At 42.9% G+C, this 11,120-nt stretch overlaps 1 protein-coding gene across 3 annotated transcripts in view; it reads right to left on the reverse strand.

Moving 5' to 3' along the window:
- tppp3 (tubulin polymerization-promoting protein family member 3) overlaps positions 1-10,878 on the reverse strand; it is a 19,159-nt gene extending 8,281 nt beyond the window's left edge. Inside the window, exon 1 of one of the 3 annotated variants that reach the window (XM_041859571.2) lies at positions 10,775-10,878. The gene's annotated coding sequence lies outside the window, so the exon portion shown is untranslated. Of the gene's footprint in view, positions 1-10,650 lie in introns of all 3 variants that reach the window. The other 2 variants (XM_041859572.2, XM_041859570.2) reach the window with 2 other exon arrangements.
- Between the last annotated feature and the right edge of the window lie 242 nt (positions 10,879-11,120).

The following is an 11,120-nucleotide window of genomic DNA, read 5'->3' on the forward strand; positions in this document are numbered from 1 at the left end:
AGGGAAGAGGAGGAGGGAAGAGGAGGAGGGAAGAAGAGAGAGGGAAGAGGAGGAGGAAAGAGGAGGAGGGAAGAGGAGGAGGGAAGAGGAGGAGGGAAGAGGAGGAGGGAAGAAGAGGAGGGAATAGAGGAGGAGGGAAGAAGAGAGAGGGAAGAGGAGGAGGGAAGAGGAGGAGGGAAGAGGAGGAGGGAAGAAGAGGAGGGAATAGAGGAGAGAACAGCATGTGGCTGCAGAACCCACCCAGCAGCCCTTCACAGTCCTAGAACTCCGGACTTGAAGGTTCACATCTTTTACACAGCTAATGAATAGGAACCTTTCTTCTGGTAGCTAGCTAGCTAGCTAGCGCTCACTCACGTGGCTAACGTTAGTGCCGTCATGAAAAGCGGCATGAGGGAAGCCCTACAATATTACATTTTTTTGTGAGAACGCTTAGAAGCAGGCAATGTTTAAATTGTTGGCCTTTTCTTAAATGTAGTTTTGTAATTGACTTAAACATGCAGACAAAAAGAACATTTGCCAATGTGGTAACCAAGGTAACCACGGGCCGCAAAGTTCTATTTAAGGCAGATCCCATGTCCACAGCCTGACTGGGGCCCAATAGGATGATGGGAAGCCTCCTCTCTCTCTGCGAGACAGCAGGACAGCTCTCTCAATTCAATTCAATTCAAAGGGCTTTATTGGCATGGGAAACGTGTGTTAACATTGCCAAAGCAAGTGAAGTAGATAGTAAACAAAAGTGAAATAAACAATAAATATTAACAGTAAACATTACACTCAGAAGTTCCAAAAGAATAAAGACATTTCAAATGTCGTATTATGTCTATATACAGTGTTGTCTCTCTCTCTCTCTCTCTCTCTCTCTCTCTCTCTCTTCTATCTCTCTCTCTCTCCACAGTACAGGAGAGATCCCAGTTCCACAACCTGAATATGACCCTGGTCTTTAGTCCTTCCCAGATTAGAATGGATTGTGTATGATAGAAACCTGTCTAGTCTTTTGTATGAGGAAGAAAGAGGAGAGGAGTGGAGACCAGTGAAGAGGTTAGTGGGGGGGATTGTTTATGTCAACAACTACAGAATGGGAAAATTGTGGAAACCTCCACTCCCTCCCTCGCGGCAGAGAGATTGTGTGTGTGCGTGTGTGTGTGTGTGTGCGGTGTGTATGTGTGTCGTAGGGGTGTGAGACATGACCTCACGCTGGAGATTACACAGTACTAATGCAATCCCTAACACAAGGGTAGTCATGGTTACTGTCCCCTCATGCCTTCTCATTCCACATCACATAGAGAGACCTTTTGGATGTTGCTACAATGTTGCAGTAGCTAATAGTTTGGTTGTTGCTACAACGTGTGTGTGTGTGAGAGTGTGTGTGTGTGTGTGAGAGTGTGTGTGTGTGTGTGAGAGAGAGTGTGTGTGTGTGTGTGTGTGTGTGTGTGGGTAGGTGTAATAACAACTAATAGCTATTGTAGAAAGCAGCAGTAGTACTGTAGTTGTTATGACCGTGAGTAATGGCAACACCATTCATGGCTCTGTAGTTCTCTGTAGTTCTCTGTAGTGCTCTGTAGTTCTCTGTAGTTCTCTGTAGTACTCTGTAGTGCTCTGTAGATCTCTATATATCTCTATAGTGCTCTGTAGTGCTCTGTAGTTCTCTGTAGTGCTCTGTAGTTCTCTGTAGCTCTCTGTAGTTCTCTATAGTTTTCTGTAGTTCTCTGTAGTTCTCTCTGTAGTTTTCGGTAGTTCTCTGTAGTTCTCTGTAGTGCTCTGTAGTTCTCTATAGTTTTCGGTAGTTCTCTGTAGTTCTCTGTAGTTCTCTATAGTTATCTGTAGTTCTCTCTGTAGTGCTCTGTAGTTCTCTATAGTTCTCTATAGTTCTCTGTAGTTCTGTCTGTAGTTCTCTGTAGTACTATATAGTTATCTGTAGTTCTATATAGTTCTCTGTAGTTCTCTTTGTAGTTCTCTATAGTTTTCGGTAGTTCTCTGTAGTTCTCTCTGTAGTTCTCTGTAGTTCTCTCTGTAGTTCTCTGTAGTTCTCTATAGTTTTCGGTTGTTCTCTGTAGTTCTCTCTGTAGTTCTCTGTAGTTCTCTCTGTAGTTCTCTGTAGTTCTCTATAGTTTTCGGTAGTTCTCTGTAGTTCTCTCTGTAGTTCTCTCTGTAGTTCTCTCTGTAGTTCTCTCTGTAGTTCTCTATAGTTTTCGGTAGTTCTCTGTAGTTTTCTCTATAGTGCTCTGTAGTGCTCTGTAGTTCTCTGTAGTTCTCTCTGTAGTTCTCTCTGTAGTTCTCTCTGTAGTTCTCGGTAGTTCTCTGTAGTTTTCTCTATAGTGCTCTGTAGTGCTCTGTAGTTCTCTGTAGTTCTCTGTAGTTCTCTATAGTTCTCTCTGTAGTTTTCTCTATAGTGCTCTGTAGTTCTCTGTAGTTCTCTGTAGTTCTGTCTGTAGTTCTCTGTAGTACTATATAGTTCTCTGTAGTTCTCTGTAGTTCTGTCTGTAGTTCTCTGTAGTACTATATAGTTCTCTGTAGTTCTCTGTAGTTCTGTCTGTAGTTCTCTGTAGTACTATATAGTTCTCTGTAGTTCTCTGTAGTTCTGTCTGTAGTGCTCTATAGTTCTCTGTAGTTCTCTGTAGTTCTGTCTGTAGTTCTCTGTAGTGCTCTGTAGTTCTCTGTAGTTCTCTGTAGTTCTGTCTGTAGTTCTCTATAGTGCTCTGTAGTTCTCTGTAGTTCTCTGTAGTTCTGTCTGTAGTTATCTGTAGTACTATATAGTTCTCTGTAGTTCTCTGTAGTTCTGTCTGTAGTACTATATAGTGCTCTGTAGTTCTCTGTAGTTCTCTCTGTAGTTCTCTGTAGTACTATATAGTTCTCTGTAGTTCTCTGTAGTTCTGTCTGTAGTACTATATAGTGCTCTGTAGTTCTCTGTAGTTCTCTCTGTAGTTCTCTGTAGTACTATATAGTTCTCTGTAGTTCTCTGTAGTTCTGTCTGTAGTGCTCTATAGTTCTCTATAGTTGACTGTCAGTTGATATGGGACTAGTGTTGATATTTCATAGTAGATCTGGTTTAGAGTGAATAGAGTGTTGTCTGTGGAACAGCCAGTCAGCGGGGGCTAGATGAGGAGGTGTTGCTGAAACAGTGGGTGGGCTTGGATAGAAGTCAGCTCTCTATACCAGCTGCATTCACTTTAGAAAACTGAAATGTCCTCAATGAGGCCATTCATTTAGCAGCAATCACAATACATACAGATGAAATCACATATTAAAAACAACAAGATCAAAGGATAGCAAGCAAGTAGGATGGTAAAGTACAGTGCAATTTCATAATAAGTCTTCATGTAAAGTGCTTTACTCATGTTACCAGATGCCCTTATCCAGAGCGACTTACAGGAGCGATTAGGGTTAAGTGCCTTGCTTAAGGGCACATTGACATATTTTTCACCAAGTCTGCTCAGGGATTTGAACCAGTGACCTTTCAGTGACTTGCCCAACGGTCTTAACCACTAGGCTACCTGCCGCCCCCAGTGTGTGTGTGTGTGTGTGTGTGTGTGTGTGTGTGTGTGTGTGTGTGTGTGTGTGTGTGTGTGTGTGTGTGTGTGTGTGTGTGTGTGTGTGTGTGTGTGTGTGTGTGTGTGTGTGTGTGTGTGTGTGTGTGTGTGTGTGTGTGTGTTTGAAATAGATATTGCAGACATTAAAATCTCTCTTAGTTTGCGTTGCCTAGCAATAATACAAGTGTGAATGTGTGTAATAAAGTGTTCTTATGTATCAAATCAAATCACATTTTATTGGCCACATGCGCCAGGTGCAACAGGTGCAGACATTACAGTGAAACGCTTACTTACAGGTTATGAGGTGCTATGTGTGTGGGGTGAAGCTCAGTCCAGACATTGCAGCCTACAGCCAGAGAGCAAAGAGAAGGAAGAGCACGTTGAGAGAGAGGGGAGAGAGAGAGAGAGAAATACAGAGAGAGGCAGAGAGAGAGAGATACAGAGAGAGAGAGCGATAGAGAGAGATACAGAGAGAGAGAGAGAGAGATACAGAGAGAGAGAGAGAGAAACAGAGAGAGAGAGAGAGAGAGATACAGAGAGAGAGAGAGATACAGAGAGAGAGAGAGAGAGAGAGAGAGAGAGAGAGAGAGAGAGAGAGAGAGAGAGAGAGAGGGTACGTCCCAAATGGCACCCTATTCCCTATACTGTATAATTCACTACTTCTGTTCAGAGCCAAAGGAGACACCGCTGTGACGTAAGTACTACATCCCTCCAGGTACTGTAGTCTACAATGCATCACAAGTTTTAGGTGGTGAAATTTGCCATTTAATTTAATTCAATTCAATTCAACGTTATTGCATGGTGATTACCTGAATGATCAGCCTGGTGCTGTAGAATCTCTAGACTCTTCATTCTATCTACATGATGATGAACTGAAATGGCAGTTTTGCTCTGCTACTAACGGTAATGTTGTAAATAAACTACATCACCAAAAGTATGTGGGCACCTGCTCGTCGAACATCTCATTCCAAAATCATGGGCATTAATATGGAGTTGGTCCCCCCCCATTGCTGCTATAACAGCCTCCACTCTTCTGGGAAAGTTTTCCAGTAGATGTTGGAACATTGCTGAGGGGACTTTGCTTCCATTCAGCCACAAGAGCATTAGTGAGGTCGGGCACTGATGTTGGGCGATTAGGCCTGGCTCGCAGTCGGCGTTCCAATTCATCCCAAAGGTGTTCAATGGGGTTGAGGTCAGGGCTCTGTGCAGGCCAGTCAAGTTCTTCCACACCAAACCATTTATGTATGGACCTCGCTTTGTGCACGGGGGCATTGTCATGCTGAAACAGGAAAAGGCCTTCCCCAAACTGTTGCCACAAAGTTGGAAGCATAGAATGGTCTAGAATGTCATTGTATGCTGTAGCGTTAAGATTTCCCTTCACTGGAACTAAGGGGCCTAGCCCGAACCATGAAAAACAGCCCCAGACCATTATTCCTCCTCCACCAAACTTTACAGTTGGCACTATGCATTGGGGCAGGTCGTGTTCTCCTGGCATCCGCCAAACCCAGATTTGTCCGTCGGACTGCCAGATGGTGAGGCGTGATTCATCACTCCAGATAACGCATTTCCACTGCTCCAGAGTCCAATGGCGGCGAGCTTTACACCACTCCAGCCAACGCTTGGCATTGCGCATGGTGATCTTAGGCTTGTGTGCGGCTGCTCGGTCATGGAAACCCATTTCATGAAACACCCGACGAACAGTTATTGTGCTGACGTTGCTTCCAGAGGCAGTTTGGAACTCGGTAGTGAGTGTTGCAATCAAGGACAGACGATTTTTACGCGCTACGCACTTCAGCACTCGGCAGTCCCGTTCTGTGAGCTTGTGTGGCCTACCACTTCACGGCTGAGCCGTTGTTGCTCCTAGACGTTTCCACTTCACAATAACAGCACTTACAGTTGACCGGGGCAGCTCTAGCAGGGCAGAAATGTGACGAACTGACTTGTTAGAAAGGTGGCATCCTATGACGGTGCCATGTTGAAAGTCACTGAGCTCTTCAGTAAGGCCATTCTAATGGCAATGTTTGTCTATGGAGATTGCATGGCTGTGTGCTTGATTTTATACACCTGTCAGCAACGGGTGTGGCTGAAATAGCCAAAATCCACTAATTTGAAGGGGTGTCCACATACCTTTAGTGTAAATGCCATAGCAAGTTTACATCTACATCTGTGGTGCAGTCTGGTCACACACACACACACACACACACACACACACACACACACACACACACACACACACACACACACACACACACACACACACACACACACACACACACACACACACACTCTGTGGTGCAGTCTGGTTGTGTCCCTGCAGGATTCTGGGTAAATGGCCACAGTCTGAGCACCAGATGTGAACCAAGCAGCGTGTTGGTGCGTTTGAGGACAGCAACAGACCCTGCAGCCAGTAGTGCACTAAACAGGGAATGGGGTGCCATTTTGTCATGCACAGCAACAGACCCTGCAGCCAGTAGTGCACTAAATAGGGAATGGGGTGCCATTTTGTGATGCACAGCAACAGACCCTGCAGCCAGTAGTGCGCTAAATAGGGAATGGGGTGCCATTTTGTGATGCATTGTATTTATTGATTGCTATCCGTGTTCTGCTAAGGAGGTCTGAGCTGGGTCTGGTTGGTTCTGGCTTTGATCATCAATACAGACAGAACACACCTCCCTCACTGTAGAAAGTCTGTCTGGAGGGCTGTTGGAAATGGACATGTGCATAGTTCCACAGTTGCAGCATCCTAATATGATATTCTGTACAGTATTATAATAACGATGCATTATATGCCACTTGCAGTTATATCCAATGCAGATGCTTTCATCCAAAGTGATTTACAGTAAGGACAGTGAGTCCTTTCATCCAAAGTGATTTACAGTAAGGACAGTGAGTCCCTTTCATCCAAAGTGATTTACAGTAAGGACAGTGAGTCCCTTTCATCCAAAGTGATTTACAGTAAGGACAGTGAGTCCTTTCATCCAAAGTGATTTACAGTAAGGACAGTGAGTCCCTTTCATCCAAAGTGATTTACAGTAAGGACAGTGAGTCCCTTTCATCCAAAGTGATTTACAGTAAGGACAGTGAGTCCTTTCATCCAAAGTGACTTACAGTAAGGACAGTGAGTCCCTTTCATCCAAAGTGATTTACAGTAAGGACAGTGAGTCCTTTCATCCAAAGTGATTTACAGTAAGTACAGTGAGTCCCTTTCATCCAAAGTGATTTACAGTAAGTACAGTGAGTCCCTTTCATCCAAAGTGATTTACAGTAAGGACAGTGAGTCCCTTTCATCCAAAGTGATTTACAGTAAGTACAGTGAGTCCTTTCCTCCAAAGTGATTTACAGTAAGGACAGTGAGTCCTTTCATCCAAAGTGATTTACAGTAAGTACAGTGAGTCCCTTTCATCCAAAGTGACTTACAGTAAGGACAGTGAGTCCTTTCATCCAAAGTGATTTACAGTAAGTACAGTGATTCCCTTTCATCCAAAGTGATTTACAGTAAGGACAGTGAGTCCATACATTTCCAGTATATGTGCTGTATTTGATTGCTGTAGGAGTCTGCATGCTGTATCATAGATTGTCTCCAGATAGGTGATACTGTATCTATGTTCACATTGTGTTATCTTATGGGTTGTTGTCATTGATCGATCTTTAATTGATCTCTTATATTGTACAGGTGTATAGAGTATGAGGAAGTATCTCTGTACTTCATCCCTACCTACAATACCAGTCAAAAGTTTGTACACACCTACTCATTCAAGGGTTTTTCTTTATTTTTTACTATTTTTAAAATTGTAGAATAATAGTGCAGACATCAAAACTATGAAATAACACATATGGAATCATGTAGTAACCAAACAAGTGTTTGGTTACTACTGATGACAGCTTTGTACACTCTTGGCATTCTCTCAACCAGCTTCACCTGGAATGCTTTTCCAACAGTCTTGAAGGAGTTCCAACATATGCTAAGCACTTGTTGGCTGCTTTTCCTTCACTCTGCCGTCCGACTCATCTCAAACCATCTCAATTGGGTTGAGGTCAGGGGATTGTGGAGGCCAGGTCATCTGATGCAGCACTCCATCACTCTCCTTCTTGGTCAAATAGCCCTTACACAGCCTGGAGTTGTGTTGGGTCATTGTCCTGTTGAAAAACAAATGATAGTCCCACTAAGCCCAAACCAGATGGGATGGCGTATAATAATATACCATTTAGCAGACGCTTTTATCCAATGCGTATGGGTGGTCCCGGGGATCGAACCCACTACCCTGGCGTTACAAGCGCCATGCTCTACCAATTGAGCTACAGAGGACCACGTATCGCTGCAGAATGCTGTGGTAGCCATGTTGGTTAAGTGTGCCTTGAATTCTAAATAAATCACAGACAGTGTCACCAGCAAAGCACCCCCAAACCATCACACCTCCTCCTCCATGCTTTACGGTGGGAACTACACATGCGGAGATCATCCATTCACCCACACCGCGTCTCACAAAGACACGGCAGTTTGAACCAAAAATCTCCAATTTGGAGGACACATTTCCACCGGTATAATGTCCATTGCTCGTGTTTCTTGGCCCAAGCAGGTCTCTTCTTCTTATTGGTGTCCTTTAGTAGTGGTTTCTTTGCAGCAATTCGACCATGAAGGCCTGATTCACACAGTCCTCTCTGGACAGTTGATGTTGAGATGTGTCTGTTACTTGAACTCCGTGAAGCATTTATTTGGGCTGCAATTTCAGAGGCTGGTAACTCTAATGAACTGATCCTCTGCAGCAGAGGTAACTCTGGGTCTTCCATTCCTGTGGCAGCTCTCATGAGAGCCAGTTTCATCATAGCGCTTGATGGTTTTTGCGACTGCACTTGAAGAAACTTTCAAAGTTCTTGAAATGTTCCGTATTGACTGACATTCATGTCTTAAAGTAATGATGGACTGTCGTTTCTCTTTGCTTATTTGAGCTGTTCTTGCAAATAATATGGATTTGGTCTTTTACCAAATAGGGCTGTCCCTACCTTGTCACAACACAACTGATTGGCTCAAACGCATTAAGAAGGAAAGAAATTCCACAAATTAACTTTTAACAAGGCACACCTGTTAATTGAAATGCATTCCAGGTGACTACCTCATGAAGCTGGTTGAGAAAATGCCAAGAGTGCGTAAAGCTGTCATCAAGGCAAAGGGTGGCTATTTGAAGTGGTCCTCTGTAGCTCAGCTGGTAGAGCACGGCGCTTGTAACGCCAAGGTAGTGGGTTCGATCCCCGGGACCACCCATACACAAAAATGTATGCACGCATGACTGTAAGTCGCTTTGGATAAAAGCGTCTGCTAAATGGCATATTATTATTATTATTATTAAGAATCTCAAATATATAATATATTTTTATTTGTTTAACACTTTTTTTGGTTACTACATGATTCCATATGTGTTATTTCATAGTTTTGATGTCTTCACTATTATTCTACAATGTAAAAAATAGTAAAAAATAAAGAAAAACCCTTGAATGAGTAGGTGTGTCCAAACTTTTGACTGGTATTGAACATGTACATATTACCTCAATTACCACTACCTCGTACCCCTGCACATTGACTCGGTACCAGTACCTCCTGTATATAGCCTCATTATTGTTATTTTATTGTGTCACTTTTTTTTTCCTTTAGTTTATTTAGCACATTTTTCTTACTTACTTTTTAAAACTCTGCATTGTTGGTTAAGGTCTCGTAAGTCAGCATTTCACGGCAAGGTCTACAGCCGTTGTATTCAGCGCATGTGACCAATAACATGTGATTTCACGGAAAGTTGTTGTATTCAGCGCACGTGACCAATAACATGTGAATTGAACAGAAAGAATATTCAGATTATGATGCAGATCATTATTTTATTTAACTGAACATGTCATCCACAGCATATCGCTGTAATGTGCTAAATGGTGTTCACTTGACTTGTGCAAAATTGTACAAATTAATTTTCTAATATGTTTCTACATTTAAACTTTTTTTTCTAAACTATTTCCTCATGTTCTTTTCCCTCAACTCTTCACTGGAATATTTGCCAGAGAGGAAAGAACAGTGATGTAATATTAATCTGTGTATATTTTGCTAGGAGAGAGGGTAGCTATGGGTAATATTATTTTGCTAGGAGAGAGGGTAGCTATGGGTAATATTATTTTGCTAGGAGAGAGGGTAGCTATGGGTAATATTATTTTGCTAGGAGAGAGGATAGCTATGGGTAATATTATTTTGCTAGGAGAGAGGGTAGCTATGGGTAATATTATTTTGCTAGGAGAGAGGGTAGCTATGGGTAATATTATTTTGCTAGGAGAGAGGGTAGCTATGGGTAATATTATTTTGCTAGGAGAGAGGGTAGCTATGGGTAATATTATTTTGCTAGGAGAGAGGGTAGCTATGGGTAATATTATTTTGCTAGGAGAGAGGGTAGCTATGGGTAATATTATTTTGCTAGGAGAGAGGGTAGCTATGGGTAATATTATTTTGCTAGGAGAGAGGGTAGCTATGGGTAATATTATTTTGCTAGGAGAGAGGATAGCTATGGGTAATATTATTTTGCTAGGAGAGAGGATAGCTATGGGTAATATTATTTTGCTAGGAGAGAGGGTAGCTATGGGTAATATTATTTTGCTAGGAGAGAGGATAGCTATGGGTAATATTATTTTGCTAGGAGAGAGGGTAGCTATGGGTAATATTATTTTGCTAGGAGAGAGGGTAGCTATGGGTAATATTATTTTGCTAGGAGAGAGGGTAGCTATGGGTAATATTCACACATGGGTGTGTTGTTATTCTCACAGCGCTGGACCATGCACAGGTATTCAGAACTCCACTAACCGTTCAGTAACCACTGGACAACCTAGAATCACCTCAATTACAGTGCAATCCACACCCCCCCCCCCCAAAAAAAACCAGCATGGTACTGTATAAACTACAAATACAATCAGCAGGCCAGAAATTAGATTTAGTTTGATATTTTGAATAATATCAATTGCTTCTCTATTCGGCATGTCAATATTAAAATGTGTCACACCAAAAGCAATGCCAAGGCACACAAATAGTATCATAGCAACGCAACAAGCAGCTTCTCTACATGCAGAAGGACTGTAACAGTAACAGAGAGACACTGACCCTTAGGGAGAGGTTCCCTACAGCCTCCAGTACAGGAACCCACTCACCCAGCAGCAGTAGTAGCAGTAATAGCAGCAAAGCCCCAAGAGCTAGAAAGCAGCACTAAAACTGCAGCAGGTCTTACCTCTTGCTAACGTCAAGTCTCTCTCTCTCTCTCTCTCTGTCTCTCTCTCTGTCTCTCTCTCTGTTCTGCACTGCCTCTCCTTGCCCCACCTCCATCCCATACACTCAAATGAGCTTTAAAGGTTGCTGAGAATTTGTTATCATCTGTTTATCCGTCTCCATAGAGACATCCTGTTCAACATCAAGGGAGGGCAATAAAAGAGAGAGAGAGAGAGAGAGAGAGAGACAGAGCGAGAGCGAGAGAGAGAGAGACAGAGAGAGAGCGAGAGAGAGAGAGAGAGAGAAACAGGGAGTGACCACGGTCATTTATAAGAGGGGCAGGGGTAGGCTGAGGAGAGACTGGGGTA

Source organism: Coregonus clupeaformis, chromosome 32 (assembly GCF_020615455.1).
Source record: "Coregonus clupeaformis isolate EN_2021a chromosome 32, ASM2061545v1, whole genome shotgun sequence".
Lineage (NCBI taxonomy): Eukaryota > Metazoa > Chordata > Actinopteri > Salmoniformes > Salmonidae > Coregonus > Coregonus clupeaformis.